Source organism: Sminthopsis crassicaudata, chromosome 1, assembly GCF_048593235.1.
Source record: "Sminthopsis crassicaudata isolate SCR6 chromosome 1, ASM4859323v1, whole genome shotgun sequence".
NCBI classification, from domain to species: domain Eukaryota; kingdom Metazoa; phylum Chordata; class Mammalia; order Dasyuromorphia; family Dasyuridae; genus Sminthopsis; species Sminthopsis crassicaudata.
In genome coordinates, this window is record NC_133617.1 from 164635575 (window position 1) to 164655128 (window position 19554).

At 37.5% G+C, this 19554-nt stretch overlaps 1 protein-coding gene across 1 annotated transcript in view; it reads left to right on the forward strand.

Moving 5' to 3' along the window:
- Positions 1–1899: 1899 nt before the first annotated feature.
- The window catches only part of CDYL (chromodomain Y like), a 159090-nt gene continuing 141435 nt past the window's right edge, over positions 1900–19554 (forward strand). Inside the window, exon 1 of the mRNA XM_074270851.1 lies at positions 1900–2402. The gene's annotated coding sequence lies outside the window, so the exon portion shown is untranslated. The remainder of the gene's footprint in view (positions 2403–19554) is intronic.

Genomic DNA, 19554 nt, shown 5'->3' on the forward strand with positions numbered 1-19554 from the left:
AAGTCCTGACTCGGTGTGAGACCTTGGGAAAGTTGGCACTGCTCCTCCCAGCCTCAGGTCTCACCTGTAAAAAGGGCATGCTCCTCAGAGCGCCCATCTCAAAGGTCCGTTCCGAAGATGCAATGAGATGGCAAGTTGATTTACAATCAGTGTGTTCTACTATTTAAATACTTGCCTTACATTTGTGGTCAGATCAGAATTTAGATAATAGAGGGGAGGAGCACTATCTAGAGGAGAAGGGACGTCGTGGCACTTTTGTTTGGAAATAAATCGGTCCAGGACTTGCCGACTGCTGGGCAAATCTATTTCAACCTAGTTATTAATTCCTGAAACCCATGTGATGTAAAGATGGGATTCGGAGCGCGGACCCCGGGCTGCTGCTGCTGCTGCTAACCATGGTTCTCAACATGGAGAACCACCACTGCCACGTTCCATGGACAGACAAGACTTTGTGTGGTCTACTCTTCTTTCCTCAGTACTTGCCAACTTTGTAGGAGCTGTCTCCTTTTAAAAGGGGACCTTGCGGGGGGAGAAAGGAGCAGGTGTAGAAGAAGGCAAGTGACAGCAGTAGCCTCTGCCTTCGATTACCACTCACTGTAATTCCCTACTTAAAACCAAAACCTGCTTTCCCGGATGGAGCATGCCCAGTCTAGCTGCTACCGCCACATGGAGTTTCGGTGTGTGTCGAATCCACTTCGCTCCGGGTTTTATGAGCTGCCGAATGAGAAATTGGGACGGAGGAGGGACGTGGGTAGAAGCGGTGGGTTCAACCCTGCGACCAGGCACGGCCAGGGCTGGGGCACTTGGGAACATCTCAGAGAGCTTACGTTCCAAGTCCCCACCAGGCTTCTCAGACTTCCCTCGATGCCCTCGAGGGGGCCGGCTTCCCGCCGGGCGGCCCCTCGTGAGCCTCCCCGGGACCCAGGCGGAGGGCAGAGTTTGGGCTACTTTGAGCCGAGACCCTCGCGTCCCCGCAGGCCCCGCGCTTCCTCCTCTTTTCCTCGGCGGAGGGGGAGCCACGATACCTTGGGGACTCAATTGAGCGGGAGCGGTTCTAGAGGTCACGTTGGCCTGCGAAGAGGGAAGGGAAGGGAAGCTGAGGAGGGAGCGGCAGGTCCTGGCCCTGTTCGCGTTTAGAGAGGATTCTCCCATTTGTCCTTAACGCTGAAGGTGTTGCGGGAGGGAATGTCCCGCTCCGGGATCGCCAAAGCCCAGCCCTGTCCATGGCAGAGAAACCCGCCCCCACTGACTTCTCTACTCCGGAGTCCTCGGCAAAGAAGTAGTCCCCTGCAAGTCTGCCCCAGCCTTGGCCACACTCTCTCCGAGCCTCCTGTCCCAACTCCGCGCCTAGAGATGCCCACTTTGCACCACATCCCCTTCCTCTCCGCTTCCAACACCCCCCCCCCAACTTCTTCCTCAAGGTCTCCAAGTCTAGCCCAAACAGCGTGCTCTCCTCCCGGGCTCCCTCTCCAAACTGGTCAACTGAAAGAAGCTCAGGGTCGCCCGCCCCCTCCCCTTCGGAAAGAAGCTCTCCCCTGCGTGAATCCGACTTAGGTAAAGTCGGACGGGGTGTGCAAGATACTTTCCCCAAGGGCTCCTCCCACCGTTCCCCTTCGGCTCCTCCCCTTCCGTGCACAGCTTGCTCCTGTTCGGGTTCCGTCCCAGTGCTGAACCCGAGGTTGGGCTCCCGCTCCCACCACCGCCCCCCTCCCCTCCCCACTTCTCCTCCCCCCCTATTGCCCCCTCCCCCTCCCCTCGTGGTGGCCCCGAAAACCCGGAGAAGTGGAATTCCCCACCCTCGAACTCCGCCGTGGCTCGGGCGGTCGCTCTGGGCATGCTCAGTAGTCGGGGCAGGGTTTTTTTTTTTTTTTTTTTTTTTTTTTTTGGTCGAAGTAGGAAGCTTTTTGCACTACACCGGAGAGGGGGAGCCACCCGCCGCCGCCACCGTGCAGCAGCGGCAGCTTCGGCGGCAGCGGCAGCAGCAGCGGCAGTAGTAGCAGCAGCAGCCGCCCCACACTCATCCCCGCGTCGGGAGAGCTATGAGCCGGAGCCGGGCCGCCGGGGAGTGAGGGAGCCGAGGGGGCGAGGAGGGCGAGTTGCGCAGCTGCTCTTGCGCACAGCCCCAGCAGCGCCGCCGCCGCCAGCCCCGCACTGGCATTGGAGTGCGAGAGGCTCGTCCTGAGCTCCCGGGCAGCGGGGAGGAGGAGGAGGAGGAGGAGGAAGCGGAGGCCACACAGGGACCCAACTGAAACAAAGTGTCGGCAACCCGGCGGCGGCGGCGGCCCCGGCCCCTCTCCCTCCTCCTCCCGACCCCGTACCCCAACCCCTCCTTCCCACTCCCTCAACTCACGCCTGGGACTCCCGCCTGGCCGCCCCCATGGCTACCTGAAGAGCTCTATGAGGTACCTACCCTCCCCTTCCCCAAACCCCTCCACCCCCGGCCCCTAGCGGAGCGGACCGGCCCGGTGGCTGCCCCCTCCTCCCGGCCCCCTCCCCAGCCCAGCCACCCTCGCCGCCGGGGGTTGTTTCCAGCCTGACGGTCCCGCTCCGCCGTGGCTCCCCTTTTCCCGCTCCCCTCCCCCTTCGCCCCCCCCCCCCCCGGGGGCAGCAGTTTGCTGGACGGGAAATATGTGCGAGGAGAAGACGGTAAAGTGTGAGGATTGGCCTGTGCCACACTTCGCCTCCGAGATGAGCCCGGGCGGGCGAGAGCGAGCGGGCCGGGGGGAGAGACGCGCACGTTTGGGCTGGGCGGGGTGAAGGGCGATTTGCTGCTGGCTGGAAGCGGCTGGAGGGGGGAAGGCATCGGACGAGGGCAAAATATGTCCGGAGAAGGGGGTGTTGACTCCTCGGGGAAAGGGGCGCGCTGGCAGCGGCGGCGGGGGAAGTCGTGCCGACACCATAGACTTGCTCAGACTGTGCAAAAAAAAGTGTTCCTGGTGTGGGGGAACGGGTGTAAAGACCCCGTAACTGCGTGGCGGGGGGGCTGGATCTGGTGGGATAGGGTTCTTTTTCTTCGTGTCTACCATCCTCCCCCTTCCTTGCAAAGTGCAGTACTACCCATGCTGCCCTCTTGGGTATCCAGCAAGTAGGAGGGATGCAAAGGATCCCATTAAAAACGCTCGAGTTGGCCGCCTGATTTCGTTAGTTTTTAGCTTTGTGGCAAAAGGCAGGAAATTTAAATTTAGCTCTGATGCCCTGTCATTCATTCGTAGTGTCCATTAGGGGAGGGAGGAGAGGGGCCACAACCAGAAAAGGCTAGGGACCAGACAGAGCTCAGTAAGTTAAGTGCCGTGGCCGAGTCAATTCTAACTCTTTGGAGTTTGGAGGTAGCAGCTTTGCAGCCTCAAAGTGATTGAATGCTTGGTGATTCTTAGAACTTGTCTTAAATTTTCACACTTCATAGGAATGTGGAACATTCATTTTTGGAAGCCTTTCTCTTCTGTTGGGTGAATAGCTAGCTGTTCAGTGAAGAAAAGGTGGTGGGTCTCTTATGAATGATGACTAACCTACTCTAATAATACCCAATAACATTAGTCCTCAGTGTGTGCCAGGCACTGAGCTCATTTAATCCTTACAATAATCCTACGAAGTAGATATTGTCTCCACTTTACAGGTGAGGAATGGGAAGCAAAGGGGTTAAGTTAAGATTAAGGATCTAAGACTGAATTTGAACTCCGATCTTCCTGACTCAGGCCTCTTAAAAAAACTGTCTAGAGCTTAAAACTTTTGTATACTTTGTGATTGTCTTGAATGGAGACTTAAACATCCTTTAGAGTACAGACCTATAGTCCTCGTGAATGCTTAATGAATACATAGTACTGACCATGGCCCTTCTAAATATATCAATTTGTTATTGATGTACACTCGGTTCTTTAATTGGCTTTTCCTGTGAATTGTGAAGGAGTTCATCAGATACACAAGCAGTTTGCTGTTTTTGAAAATCTGTAAGAAGTTATCAGATGGATGCAACCATTCTAGAACCTCTTCTTGTAATTTATTTGATAAATATGATTTAGAAAAGGACAGATTGTTGAAGTTTATATCACTTTAGTCATGTATTGAAATAATCTACCTTGATTTAACAACATTCCACAAATACTTGTTGCATACTGTGTGTTCATGCACAGTATATTCACTTTTTTTATGGGCAAGAATAGAGTAAGGGAAGCAATCTTTTTTTTTTTTTTTTTTTTTTAAGAGAATAGAGCAAAGAAGGGAAGTATAGTGTTGAAGCCTTTGAAGTACCTTCAAACTTAAAATGACCATAGAATATGATCTGAGCTTGGAAGCCCAACGGAGACCAGGGTATTTAATTTACACATCAAGTTGCTTATTGATTTTATAGATCTAAGGGATTATTCATTTCTTTAATTTTGTTGTGTTGATGCTAATAACACTCTGTAGATACTCAAGTACTTCAAATATTTTGTCTAAATTTGTCACTCTTCTAAGAGATTCATGTTTCCTAATTTTCTGGGAACTTTTCCCGTAATTTTGGCTAATGATCAATATTTTGAAGTAATTGCTTCTATAAATTATTTTTCTAAATAGATGACAGGTAAAGTATCTTTATCCCATTCCCCAGTTTTTCTTTTGTTTAAAGTTAGAGATTTGTGTTACACTTTCTCATGTTTACTTTTTGTAGAATTGCTCAAGTAAATGGGCATGGATTATCTTTCATAAATAGAAATAGTGTCCAGATCAAGGAACTGTTAGATTGTAATGTCTTTTTAGAAAATAATTTGGGATATTTTTATCCAGCTTGGTTGGATAACGAGTTTCTAGAGTGACAGTGACAAACTCCAAAAAGCCAAGTAACTAAGTCTTGTAGTAATATCTGTCTTCTTAAGGATAGTAGAGGAAACTAGCATATTTTAAGAGAAGAGTAGCTAACATTTATGAAGTGATTTAAAGTTTGCATGGTATTTTACATATATTATTTCATTTAGCCTTTTTCACTAAAATCCTGGAGGTAGGTGTTACATTTCACTGAGACGAAGAGTTTTAAATCAACTCAACTTCTGAGGCAAGATTCAAACCTAAATTTTCTTAAGTTTTAAGTTAAGAAACTTTTAAGTTAACTTAACAAACTTAAAAAATACTACCTAAATGACTTGATAGCTATCTTCAAATATGTGAAGGAAATTAGATAAAAAGAGTGAATATATTTTTGTCTTGTAGTTTGCAAAAGTAGTTAGAATTTGTATGTCTAAGGAACATTCTAATAATTAGAGCTGTCCAGCAATGGAACATGTTCTCATTTAAAAGTAGTGAGCTTTTCCTTACTGGAAATGTTCAACCAAGGGCCTGGTCAATCCATCTGTCCCTGGGTGTTCTAGAAAGATTTCCTGCAATGATTGCTAGGGAGATTGGAAAAAGATTACCCTCTAAAGTTCTCTCCAACCTTGAGTCTATTAAGAAGTCTCAGCTCCCTCCACTATGTAAAAAAAAATAAACACCACTCTAATTCTTTTCTTCCTTAATGAAATGAATCAAACAAGTCCATCTCATGCAAAAAGGAATATGTCAATTAAAATTTAAAAGACTCTCAAGAACTTTGAAATTAATGTTTTAGGGACAGAGTAGTGGTAGAGAAGTGAATATATTGTTTTTTAGTAATTCTCACCAAGAAATAAAACAGACACTAGCATGAGATGATATGGCTTATTTGGACAACATGAAATGTCTTTTTTTGAATGTAGATATTGAGATGTTCCACTTGATAAATTATAATAATATTTCATATGCTTAAACATTGGGAAATCCATTATAAATTTGCTGCTCTGGAGTATGTAAATGATATGATCTTGATCATCCTATTGAAAAAAGGTTTATCAAATACTTTGGTCACAATGGAAATAAACTAAGAATGCGACATCCTACTTAAAGTTTATAAAAATGAAAGGAAAATAAAAGTATAAAGTAAAAATTATGGGGTAAGAACAAGATTTTAAAGAAAAAGAATAAAAGGTAAGTGCCAATCTTCATTCATTTGGGTGAAGGGTTCCTTTTTTCTTTTAAAAAAAAACAAACAAACCTCAGGGGCAGCTAGATGGCACAGTGGATAGAGCACCCAAGCTGAATTCAAATGTGGCCTCAGATACTTAATGCTTCCTAGCTGTGTGACCCTGGGCAAGTCATTAAGCCCTAAGTGCCTCAGGGAAAAAAATATCCAAGAACTTGGAGCATAGAGTACTATGTGTGGTGGTGGTGGTGGTTTTTTTTTTTTCCTGTAATTCAAATGCAAGATTTTAAGATCCAAAGATATGTTAACCAAGTTGTACCAACATATCTTCTGAGTTTAATATAGTTGAGATTACTTAAAAAAAAAAAAAAAAAAAAGGAAGAAAATAAATTTGTTAAAGCTGCTGAGAGTTGGTGATCTGGTATTGACGGTGGGGAGATAAAGTCAAAACCAAGTATCTTTGTAAATTATTATTGGAATACTTTCAGGGATGCCCTAATTTTAAGGGCTCATATATTTTATTAATTGTTGGAGGTATGATATGGAAAATTCTGCATCCTCTTCACATGTTTTTCTGATGCTGATACATGTTTTCCTTGAATTTATAGAAAATGTTTCATATGACTTTTATTCTTTGTAATCATCCTTAAACATTTTCAGTGTTAAAATGTTTTTAACCTTGTAAGAAGATATCCTTGAGCTTGCTTGTTTTGAGATTAGTTTTGTCAAAAGTAGGTATAATTGAAATATTTTTTTCATCACTGACTTTGGACATTGCAAGTTTTCTTGGAATATTGGGTACTGATGTACCTGACATGTTCTCTGATTCATGCTTTTAAAACTCTTTTTTTCCATATACAGAAGCAATACATGATTTATCATAGTTCAACAGTATAAATGGGAGACTTAAATTGTTCTGTTCCTAATTAACTATGAGACCTTTTTTAATCCATCAACTTCATTTTTTCTTATGTGAAATGGAAGGATTGGATCTGGGTTTCATCATCTTAAGTTTCCTCTTCAGTTCTAAAATTTAGAGAAATTGTAAAAATGCAGACCACTGCTGCTTTTGCTTTTGCAGTACATGTTCCTCAAAACTCTTTGTGAGTTTAGGTTCTATTTATCCTACCTACTTCAGATGAAGAAACAGAGAAGCAAAGGTTATTTGTCCAAGATCACTACTAGTTTTTCTACTATTTTATTATACTAACCACATTGACCCAGGTTTAGTAAAAAATTGGCTTCTCTGAAATCTGAAAATGCAAAGTAATAGTTGCTTCAAAGGAATTTTTCTTGTGATTCCCTTCAGAGTATTTGTACTTATTTTACTGTTCACTACCTTGTAATTCCTACTTCCTGATTTTAGATTTTTGGGCTTTAATCAATTGAGACACAAGGAGTTAATAAGAATTTTTGGGGAGACCAAAAGGTATTTAAACACTGAATTTCCTGTTTTTATTTACTATTGCCATTATTGTAATTGGGGGAATGAATTATATTTTTGTGGATCAGTTTTTATTTACAGGGATGACTTCTTCAGTTAATTAATTATAGAAGTCTTGGGGTCTTCTGCCATGTTCTTCCTCCACAAACCCATTTTTCAGCTTTCTTTGTTTTAATGGTCACAACTGGAAATGACTTAATAATGGACATTTCTAATTCTTTCTTTCTACCCTTCCACTAATGAATTTCTACATCTGTAGGATTGATAACACTTAGGTATTTTGTTAACAAATGTTAACAAACTTAAATAGGATGGCAGAAACTAGGCATGGACCCACATTTAACATCACATACTAAGATAAGATCAAAATGGGTCCAAGATTTAGGCATAAAGAATGAAATCATAAATAAATTAGAGGAACATAGGATAATTTACCTCTCAGACTTATGGAGGAGGAAGGAATTTGTGTCCAAAGGAGAACTAGAGACCATTATTGATCACAAAATAGAAAATTTTGATTAAACCAAATTAAAAAGTTTCTGCACAAATAAAACTAATGCAAACAAGATTAGAAGGGAAGTAAATTGGGAAAACATATTTACAGTTAAAGGTTCTGATAAAGGCTTCATCTCCAAAATATACAGAGAATTGACTTTAATTTATAAGAAACCAAACCATTCTCCAATTGATAAATGGTCAAAGGATATGAACAGACAATTTTCAGATGATGAAATTAAAACTATTTCCACTCATATGAAAGAGTGTTCCAAATCACTATTGATCAGAGAAATGCAAATTAAGACAACTCTGAGAAAACATTACACATCTGTCAGATTGGCTAAGATGACAGGAAAAAATAATGATGAGTGTTGGAGGGGCTATGGGAAAACTGGGACACTGATGCAGTCATGGTGGAGTTATGAAAGAATCCAACCATTCTGGAGAGCAATCTGGAATTATGCCCAAAAAGTTATCAAAATGTGCATACCCTTTGACCCAGCATTGCTACTACTGGGTTTATATCCCAAGGAAATACTAAAGAAGGGAAAGGGACCTGTATGTGCCAAAATGTTTGTGGCAGCCCTTTTTGTAGTGGCTAGAAACTGGAAAATGAACGGATGTCCATCAATTGGAGAATGGTTGGGTAAATTATGGTATATGAATGTTATGGAATATTATTTTCTGTAAGAAATGACCAACAGGAGGAATACAGAGAGGCTTGGAGAGACTTACATCAACTGATGCTGAGTGAAACGAGCAGAACTAGGGGATCATTATACACTTCAACAATGCTACTGTATGAGGATGTATTCTGATGGAAGTGGATATCTTCAACATAGAGAAGAGCTAATCCAATTCCAATTGATCAATAATGGACAGAATCAGCTACATCCAGAAAAGGAACTCTGGGAAATGAGTGTAAACTGTGAGCATTTTTTGTTGTTGTTGTTTTTTGTTTTTCTTCCCAGATTATTTTTACTTTCCGAATACAATTCTTCCTTTGCAACAACAACAACAAAATTCAGTTCTGCACATATATGTTGTACCTAGGATATACTATAACATTTAATATGTATGGGAATGCCTGCCATCTAGGGGAGGGGATGGAGGGAAGGAGGGGAAAAATTTGGAACAGAAGGAGTACAAGGGATAATGTTGTTTAAAAAAAAAAAAAATTACCTATGCATATGTACTGTCAAAAAAGTTATAATTATTTAAAAAAAAAACTTAAATAGGATAAACTTTAAAAATTAAGTGTTCAGTCCTCAAATCTTTCCTTCAGTTTCTTATCCAAACTCAACTTTTTCTAGTTTCTTGTGCCATTGAAATTCTACTAATTCTTAGGGATGTATGTATATATGTAGCCATTTTCAATTTCTTTCCTCTTTCTACAACCAATTCATGAGAAAAGCTTGATATTTTTTCTTCTTATAAGAAAAAGATTTAAGCTTTTTAGAAAAACAATTATGCTACTACCATCCCAGACCAATTCCCTAGCACTTCACACCTGAGTTGTTATGGAAGCCTCTACTAGACAGGTTGGTCTCCCTGCCCAGTATCTTCTTTCTTCCAATCTGGTTTATATAGCTACTAGAGTAATCTTTTCAAATGTAATTTTCTGTCTTTCACTATTTTTTATTAAATCTGAAATGAGGGCTAACTTTCAAGGCTCTACCATCTAGTTCCTCTCATCTTAACTGTAACTTTTATTATTTCTAAACGCTATTAGTACTTGATTAATTTGGAGTCCTATACATTGGAATTTGTGAGCAAAAATGAAATTTTTTTGATCAGCAGAACAAAGGATTTGTTCTGACTTCTCATCAGGTGAACTTACTAAGAACAGTCTTTATGCTGTTAACATTCTTGTTAAAGTAGAATCTCTACTTTGGCAACTTAGTTTAAATTAACACGAACTATTTTTTAAAAATTTAAGTTGATTGAAACTATATCCACTCATATGAAAGTGTTCCAAATCACTACTGATTAGAGAAATGCAAATTAAGACAACTCTGAGATACCACTATACACCTGTCAGATTGGCTAAGATGACAGGAACAAATAATGATGAATGTTGGAGGGGATGTGGGAAAAGGGGACACTAATACATTGTTGGTGGAGTTGTGAAAGAATCCAGCCATTCTGGAGAGCAATTTGGAACTATGCCCAAAAAGTTATCAAACTGTGCATACCCTTTGACCTAGCCGTACTACTACTGGGCTTATATCCCAAAGAAATACTAAAGAAGGGAAAGGGACCTGTATGTGCCAAAACGTTTGTGGCAGCTCTTTTTGTTGTGGCTGGAAACTGGAAGATGAATGGATACCCATCAATTGGAGAATGGTTGGGTAAATTATGGCATATGAAGGTTATGGAATACTATTGTTCTATAAGAAATGACCAGCAAGAGGAATACAGAGAGGCTTGGAGAGACTTACATCAACTGATGCTGAGTGAAATGAATAGAACCAGAAGATCGCTGTACACTTCAATGCTGTATGAGGATGTATTCTGATGGAAGTGGATATCTTCAACATAAAGAAGATCCAACTCACTTCCAGTTGATCAATGATGGACAGAAATAACTACACCCAGAGATGGAACACTGGGAAGTGAATGTAAATTGTTAGCACTACTGTCTATCTACCCAGGTTACTTATACCTTCGGAATCTAATGCTTAATGTGCAACAAGAAAGTGGTATTTACACACATATATTGTATCTAGGTTATATTGTAACACATTTAAAATGTATGGGATTGCCTGTCATCGGGGGGAAGGAATGGAGAGAGGGGGGGATAATTTGGAAAAAATGAATACAAGGGATAATATTATAAAAAAAAATTATACATATATACTGTGAAAAAAAATTCTAAATAAAATAAAAAAAAAATTTAAGTTGATATTTTAAACTTCCTAATTGGTCCAAATTAGTCAAATTTATTTCTACATCCTTTTATTTAATTCTTTTGCTCTTGTGTTTCTTCCATTGGACATACATTCCCTATTCCTACTTACCCCAAAAACTAAAAATAAAAATCTTTGTACTTACCTCCAGAATCTTACTTTTGGGCTTTTTTTTTCCCCATTAATTAACATGTAATTTTAAAATGTTAATGTTGCATTTACTCAAGATACAAGACCAAGAATAGAAATAGTTCCTGCCCTGAAGGAACTTAAGATTCTACCAGGAGTTGATATTCTATTAAACAAATGTTCCATCTCCAATAGATGCCTGCTTTGCCACAAAGAAGTAAAGCTAGTTAAACTAGAGGAGGACCCAGATATTTTATTTCACATCTTAGGCCTCCACCTTTCTAAGCTTAGGAAGGTTTACTTAACCAGTTCTCTGAAGTTATAATTAATTGCTATATTGATCATAGTTCTAATTTTATTCAGGATTATTTTCTTTACATCATTATGGTCATGATGTTACATTGTTCTCCCACTTTTCCCTTTATTCTACTAAATTTCCTACAAATGTTCCCATGTAAAGAGCTGAAACTCTTAAAAGGTGTGCTTGACTCACTCAGATCACCAAGCACATAAGGCTAATTCCCTTATTGGACAATAACTCTATTTGCATATCCTTGGGAAAATGGCCCTTCTCACTATTCTGTGCTGGCTGTATCTTTATAATTGAAGTAGGGATTACAGGGTTGGAGTGAGATAAGCCAGATTCACTTTGGAGGAGTATGAACAAGGAGAAGGGAGGTTGGTGGAGAGCTTGTGGCAGTTTTGTCCATCCCCTTCACTTCTCCCCCTAAAGACTTTTGCTTATCTTGACTCTGGTTGATTCTGAGGCCTCCAGGGAGCTAGCCTGGAACTTTACATTCCCAAATATATCTGAATTGGGAAACTATTCCTTTTAAATTTTACTTATCTAAAACTTTTATTTTTTTAAACCAGTAAATTGTGTGTGCTCATTTATATTTTCTTACCTTTGGAAGATAGAAAACTTAAGCATTTAATATACTGTATTAAAAGAACCTTGTTTCTCTCTCCATTGTTGTCCGGTATAAACTTCTAGACCTAAGAGTTTTTAAGTTGCAGTCCATGAAATTTTTTTTATAATAACCTTATATTTTTCAAAATACATGTAAAGATAGTTTTCAACATTCACCCTTGCACTTGCATGCAATCCAATATAGGATAACATGTGCAATTCTTTATTTCCATATTTATCATGCTGCACAAGAAAAATCAGGTCAAAAAAGCGGGGGGTGGAGGGGGAATGACAAAAAAGCAAGCAAACAACAATAAAAAAGATGAAAATACTATGTTGTGATCCATACTCAGTTCCCACAGTCCTCTCTCTGGATGCAGATGGCTTTCTCTATCACAAGACCATTGGAACTGGTCTGAATCATCTCATCATTGAAAAGAGTTACTTCCATCAGAGTTGATCATCACATAAGGTTGCTATGTACAATGTTCTCTTGGTTCTGCTCATTTCACTTAGCATCAGTTCATGTAAATTACCCTGCTGATCGTTTCTTATAGAATAATAATATTCTATAACATTCATATACCATAACTTATTTAGCCATTCTCCAATTGATGGACATCTACTCAGTTTCCAGTTTTTAGCCACTACAAAAGGGGCTGCTACAAATGTTTTTGCTCTTGTGGGTCATTTTTTCCTTTTTTATCATCTTCTTGGGATACAGGCTATATCAAAGAGTATGCATAGTTTGTAGCCCTTTGGGCATAGTTCCAAATTGCTCTCCAGAATGGTTGAATCAGTAACCCCACCAACAATGTATTGTGTCCCAGTTTTTCCTACATTCCCTCCAACATTTATCATTGTCTTTTCCTGTCGTCTTCGCCAGTCAAGAGGTGTAAAAGTGGTACTATAAAATTGTCTTAATTCTCATTTCTCTAATCAATAGTGATTTAGAACATTTTTTCATGAAATTATTCGTAAGTCTTTTGATAATCATATTTTGAGTACATTTGGTTTCCCTTGTAATCTGTGTATTTTATTTTGTTCACGTAAAAGCATTCTGAGTAGGTACTTTGACCAGACTGTTGAAGAGAGAGCAATGTCAGTGGTCTATAAGCCAAAGAAGGTTCAGAACCTTTGAATACCTTAGGCTCACTAACCCCTGGGCTAGACATAAAATTAATGACTTTATTTCTTAATTCTTTTTAAAATTATCTTTTCTTGTTCCACTTGGGATTAATTTAATTCCAAATTATATTTGCTGTTGAAGTTAGTAATTTAAATACAATAAGTATTATTTTGCCTTTTAGTAAGAAAACTTAAAATTTAATTTCTAAATTTGTTACAATTTGGTACATAACATTAGAATGTTAAAGATTGTTTGAAAAAAATAACAATGATAGCATTTATTAAATGTTTTAAAGCTATATCACAATTAACACACATTTCCTACTGTGTCTTACACAGTAATGTCTTACTCTATTGGATTTTTTAAAAAGTTAAATCTTTGTTTTTTTACAGTACATCTGTCTCTGAATAAACTACTACTCTCCCTACTCAATGAACTATCCCTTGTAATAAATACTTAAATCAGCAAAAGTAGACAACTCATTGACAGTTTGATAATGATGCAATATTTCACAGCTATAGATCTCCCAATCCCCAACAATGAAGGGAGTGAAATACATTTTCTCTACTCTCCAAGGCTAAATCTTGGTCATTAACATTATTCAGTCTTCAATTTCCTTTTATTTTAATTTTCCTGTTTATTTTATTTTAGTTATGCATTGTTTCTTTGAATTTGTTCACTTGACTATATAAGTTGATTTGCTTTTCTTTTATATATAAGAATTTTTCATAAACATTTTTTAAAGTGCAGTAATTATTACATTCATGTACCAGTTTGTTTAGCTATTTCCAATGAGTACTTGGTTCTTTTTTTTTTTTTTTTTTTGTTATCCTCAATTGCCTCTTCCTTTTACTAGAGGCCTGCTACATGGAACAATAAGCTCCTCCCCAAGACTTCCTTTATAAAACATTTCTCACTAGAGTTTCTTATGTCAAAGGATATGGGCATTTGTCACTTTTTCAACATAATTTCAAACTGATTTACCCATGATAGAAATAGTATACTCAGCTATATAATGGGGCATAATAATAGCATTCACTTCAAGATTTTTGTGAGATTAAATGAGTTAATATCTGTAAAATGTTTAGTTCAGTATCTGGCAGATACTGGTGGTGGACCAATTTACAGTTTCAATGACTGTATTAGTATACCTCTTTTTACAGTCTTTCCAACATTGACGATTTACATGTTTGCTAATTGGGTTTGAGATGTTTATTATTTACATTTGAATTAATATATAGGGCTATATAATATATAACGCTATAGGGCTCTTCTCTGGGCTTTCTCTTTACTATTATACTTGGTAATTTCATTAATTATCTGATTCTTAAATTTTATTATCCAACCTGACCTCCTAACTTAGTCTCAAATTTTAAACTGCCCATTGGACATCATGAACTGTATGTCTTATTCATAGACATTTAAAATCAATATAAACTCATCTCTTCTCCCCCAACAAATTCCATCCCTTCCCAATCTAGCTCTCAGTCCTCTTTTACATTTCCCTATTACTGTCTAAGGTACCACCATCCTCCTAATTACCCAGACTTGAAACCTAGGTATCATCCTAGACTGCTCATGTCCAATCTCTTGCCAAGCTCTAAGCATCCTAGCTTCACAGCATCTCATCTCCATGCGCCCTTGTCTCCTGTGAACACTGCCACTACCTCTGTACTAAGGCTAGTCTTCTGGTGGGTCTTTCCTCAAATCTTCCCATTCTTGTCCATTCTCCTTAGTTGTATCTTCCTTACGAGTAGCTATGACTACCTCATCCCTCTTTTCTCTTCTTCCCCCAGTTCAATAAACTTCAGTGGCTCATGTCCTTCCAGGATTGAACAGAAAATCCTTTGGCTTGCACAGCCACTAATAATCTGGTCCCTTCCCTTACAGTCTCCTTATACTTTATTCACATATCCTCTGCTATCCAGTGACACTCTTCTTACTCTTCCTCAAACATCTTCAAAGTACAAGCATTTTCAAGGGCTATCCTTTTTGCCTGGAATTCTCTCTACTCTGCCTTTTGGCCTCTCTGAATTGAGTCAGATCTCTGGTGAAATCTCACCTTCTGCAAAGCACCTTTTCCCAATCCCTCTTTTTTTTTTTTTTTTTTAAGTATTTAAGTTTTATTTTCCTCTTTATTTGCTTTACTTCTTCCTTTACAAAGTTTCATTGAGTTAACAGCTTTGAAGCATAAAATGAAAGGAAGCCAAGGTATTTGCTTATTAAATACTTCAGAACTGTCTCACCCATTTTCATTTTTCAAAATCCACATACTGTGTTAAAAACTGTTCTAAAACCAAGATCATTGAAGTAACTCTAGTGTATATATAACTAAGGGTGGGACTAGTTTTTTTCTAACATCATTTGGACTGTAATCTAGGATATGTAAATTGTATAGTATGTCCCAAAAAGTCTTAGTGGAGTTCAAAACTTTAACTGAGATTCTTAATGCTCATATTCTTCCTTTTATTATCTCTTGATTATACATAATTGTTTGCATTTTGTCTTCTACGTTTGTCTGCTCCTTGAAGAGGAATCGACTTTCGACTTTGTATCCCCAGTTCTGGCACATAAATAGATGCTTAAATAACTTACGGTATATTTAAATGTTCATCCAAGGGATAATTGTTCTTATTCACCTAGCACCTGGTGGGTTAGGTGGAGCTGGGAGAGTCAGACTTGTACGGAATTCTTGGGAAGAGAGGGATTGGGCTCGAGGGTGAGATTGGAATGAGGAGTCTTGAGTTTCTTTCCCTGGAGGAGGGAAAAGAGGAATTTGCAGTAAAGTTGGAAATGATTTTTTTCTGGAGTTTTGCCAGGACCTGGGACTTTTGGCTCTTGTTTGGGAGCATGCAAAACAATTACATATACATGCAAAACACAGCGCTACATCTTCTATATAAAAATGAAGGAAGACCTGTCCTCAGGGAACCCATATTCTAATGGGGAAACAATGCAGGAAATATTTTAACTGCAAGTGAGATAAGAAATTCTATAGGTTTTAGGATACTATGGTAATATCTTTTTAATGCCATTTCTATAAATAAATTCTTTTTTGTTTGTTTGTTATTTAACAGTACTAGTAACTTTGATGGCAAGAACTTTGCTTGTTTTCTTATTCTGCATTAGTTATTGCTGTAACATCTGCAGAAGTATTTGCCAGGACTTTTTATCTCAGAAGTTGCTTTTCAAGAAGATGACAGCATTACCATTTCCAAAACTCCTGAGTACAGGATCTTGGGCCAGACTAAAATGTTATCTGAAAGGAGGTGGTATTCCAGATTGAAATGGGGGTTTAAGACAGCTCTTTATCATATATTTCTGTAAATCTTTACTTTTATATTATACAATCGATAATTGATGCAAGAAGTTTTCCCTCAATACAATTTCTCTTAGCTGCATTGATTTTGTTTTTGCAAAAGATTTTTTTTATTACATATCAGAATTATTTGTCTTAAGTTTCTGCATCTCTTTTTTGCCTAGTTATAAATTCCTTCCCTCACTAATTTTTTTATAGAAGACTATTTTATAAAAGACTAATAATATCTTGAATAGTAGTATCTGGGGAAAATAAATAGCCAATGCATAATTATGACATGTATTGTAGTAAATGCTAAATTTCTAAAGAAGATGCACTTTTTTGTTGTGAAAATCACATGATATCAATAGCTTTTCCTATCTTAGAATTATGGGGGTTCCTTGCTACTTTGAGAATCTTCTTTAACTTTCATTCTAAAGTATCCCTGAAGTGCAATTCTTTCTTTGTTAGTGGTTCCTCCTGACCAAAATGGAGTTGAAACCCTTCATATTGGGTTATTTCTCATCTCAAACAACTAAGAGGCTTTAGCCATGCACATAACTTAGGGCCAAGATTTTAGTAGCAGTCCTTTTTGTCCATCCTTTTCATCTTAATCCTTATAGAGGGTACTTAATATATATTGATTTTGAATAGAATTGTATAAATTAAATAAATAATTCCATATAATAATTATATGACTATGGAAGAGAGTACGAAAAGGAATTATTTCTGAATTGATGGTAATGGAAAGGATTAACAAATGTTCAGGAAAGTTTTTTCTTAAATTTTTTGAGATCTTATTTGTGATGTTAAGGAATTAATTTATTTTTATTAAACACCTATAGATTTCCATTTGTTTCTTAGAAGTGATTTGTTAGAATTCTTGTAAGTTTATAGTTACTACTATGAAAATGTTTATAAACTTTTTTTCTTTTCTATTTTTAAAATGAGAACACAATGAAAAAACCTAATTGTCTTAATCTCTTGTATAAATATTAACTTTCTTAACAAATTTCAAATAGCTTATTCTACTTTCTCTTTAAGTGTTGAAGCTGTTGTTAATCCAGCAGATCTTTATGACATTGACCATCAAAATTTTTAGAATACTAAAAGGGATCTGAGGATACTATTTTCACCTTTTGTTTTCTCTTTCTCATGATATTTTCCTTTATGGTTGAATTTTTCTTGTGCAACATAACAAATATGGAAATCTGTTTAAATGAATTGCATATTTCTCACCTAGCAGATTATTTTCTTGGGGAGGTAAGGAAGGAGGAAAAAAATTTGGAATACAAAAGTCTTACAAAAATGAATGTTAAAAACTATCTTTACCTGCATTTGGAAAATAAAATATTATTGAAAAATTTAAAAAATGATAAAGTAGTTTTTCAAACTTTCTTCATTTTGTTCATCATGAAAGAAATCACCAATAGAGCTCTAATTAAGATGCTGATTGTTCTTCCTTGGTCATAAAACTCTTAATAGCTTTAATTCATGAGGTATGACCAAAGCAATAATAGTGTGCTTATATGCATTACTAAATTGAAAGAAGCAGAATTAAAAACATGATTCAACTTGTTGCAGCAGCATTTTTGAGGTTGTCCAGTCAGTCTTGTCCTAGCAACTGTGGTGAAGAGAAGTATATGTTTAGTGTTGCTACGAAAATGAGTGTGTTATTTTAGAACAGTATTACCAAGATTTGTGAAAATTCTGTTCACACATAGAGATGGTTGAGTTGAATTGCATTAATAAATGTTTATTAAATTGAATAAATCTGTGAGACACTTGATTTATTAAAAAGAAATTTGTAGGAATAAGGTAATGACAGGTAAATGTTAGGAAAGATAATTGTTTGTTAATAATGTCGTAAAAAGTAAAGTGATTTGCATTCTTGCATAGGTGTGTAGCTTGGTACAGTAGACAAGAGTGTTAGCTCTAAAGTAGGAAGACCTGCATTCTATCTCTGTGACCCTGGCCATGTTATTTGCTCTTCTTTGTTTCAGTTTCCTTATCCCCTAAAAATGGGGATAATAACACTTTATGTTGTAGGGTTGTTTTGAGGATCAAATAAGATATTTTTAAAGCACTCAACAGACAGCTTCTTAGCACAGAGTAGGCCCTGTAAGTGCTTCTCTCTTCCTCTCCTTTTTGCTCCTCTCCTTCACCCCTATTTAAATGAACTATTAAGAGTGGTGACCTACTTTGGTGGTACCTTACTCTGAAAGAACACTTGAAGGTGAAAAATAATATATATTTGAATGATAAAGAACACCAGGTATTTGACATTTGTTCTTTTTGTCAAGGAAATTATAGGAGGTTGGGGGAGAAGCATCTTTTTGAGAAAAATAAATAGTTTTTTGGGGGTTTTTTGTTTTTGTTTTTGTTTTGTTTTGTTTTTAATAAGACTTCAGAATTTTGCATTGGAACTTAACAATAACAAGTATGATGTTTCTTCACTTAAATTCCAGAAGTTTTAAAACTCAGGAGCTTTTGATTTGAATAATTGAATAATCAGTTGAGGCAGATTATACTTCTATAATTCTCATACATGGTTTTTTTCCTTTGAAATTTAATTCACTTCTTACATTTATTCAACTCATGCTTTATACAGAGCACTATATTATGGACTTGAGCAAAATAAATGTTTAGAAAGGATACAGTCTCTTTTCTGAGAATTTATGCTTATTTCAGATGTATATTAGATGTATAATTATGGACATATCCCTCAGCCTCATTTTATGATACATAAATCAACTTAAAGTTTGTTGAACACAACATTTCATATCAGTCTTATGTCAACTTTGAAATATTTGCATACAGAAGCATTTATCAGAGCATCTTGCCATCTCATATTCTTCCAGTTTGACTATATACTAGACATTCTTCTCCATGATACTGGCAGATTCCTTTGGTGAGCATACATCTAATTGATTTCTTTTACTTAACACTTGTTATTAATAAACTGGGTTATAGAACAAAATTACCTTTATTTTATATCTTTTAAGGAATCCTATAATCTTATAACTAAGATGATATACATGGAAAGCACTTAATTGGATAGGCTGCATTTTGCTTTTATCTAATGAAATGCTTTAGTAGTAAGTTAAAAAGTACCATGGGTTCTTGATTCTATATGCTTTTCAATCATGTGTGTGATTATTAAGGTATAGTCTGCTGTAGAACATAGTTTCTATCATCAAAGAAGACTTTGTATGGATAAAATTTTGTAGAGATGAGAATGTAGACAGATCAGTAATTTAATGATAATCTCT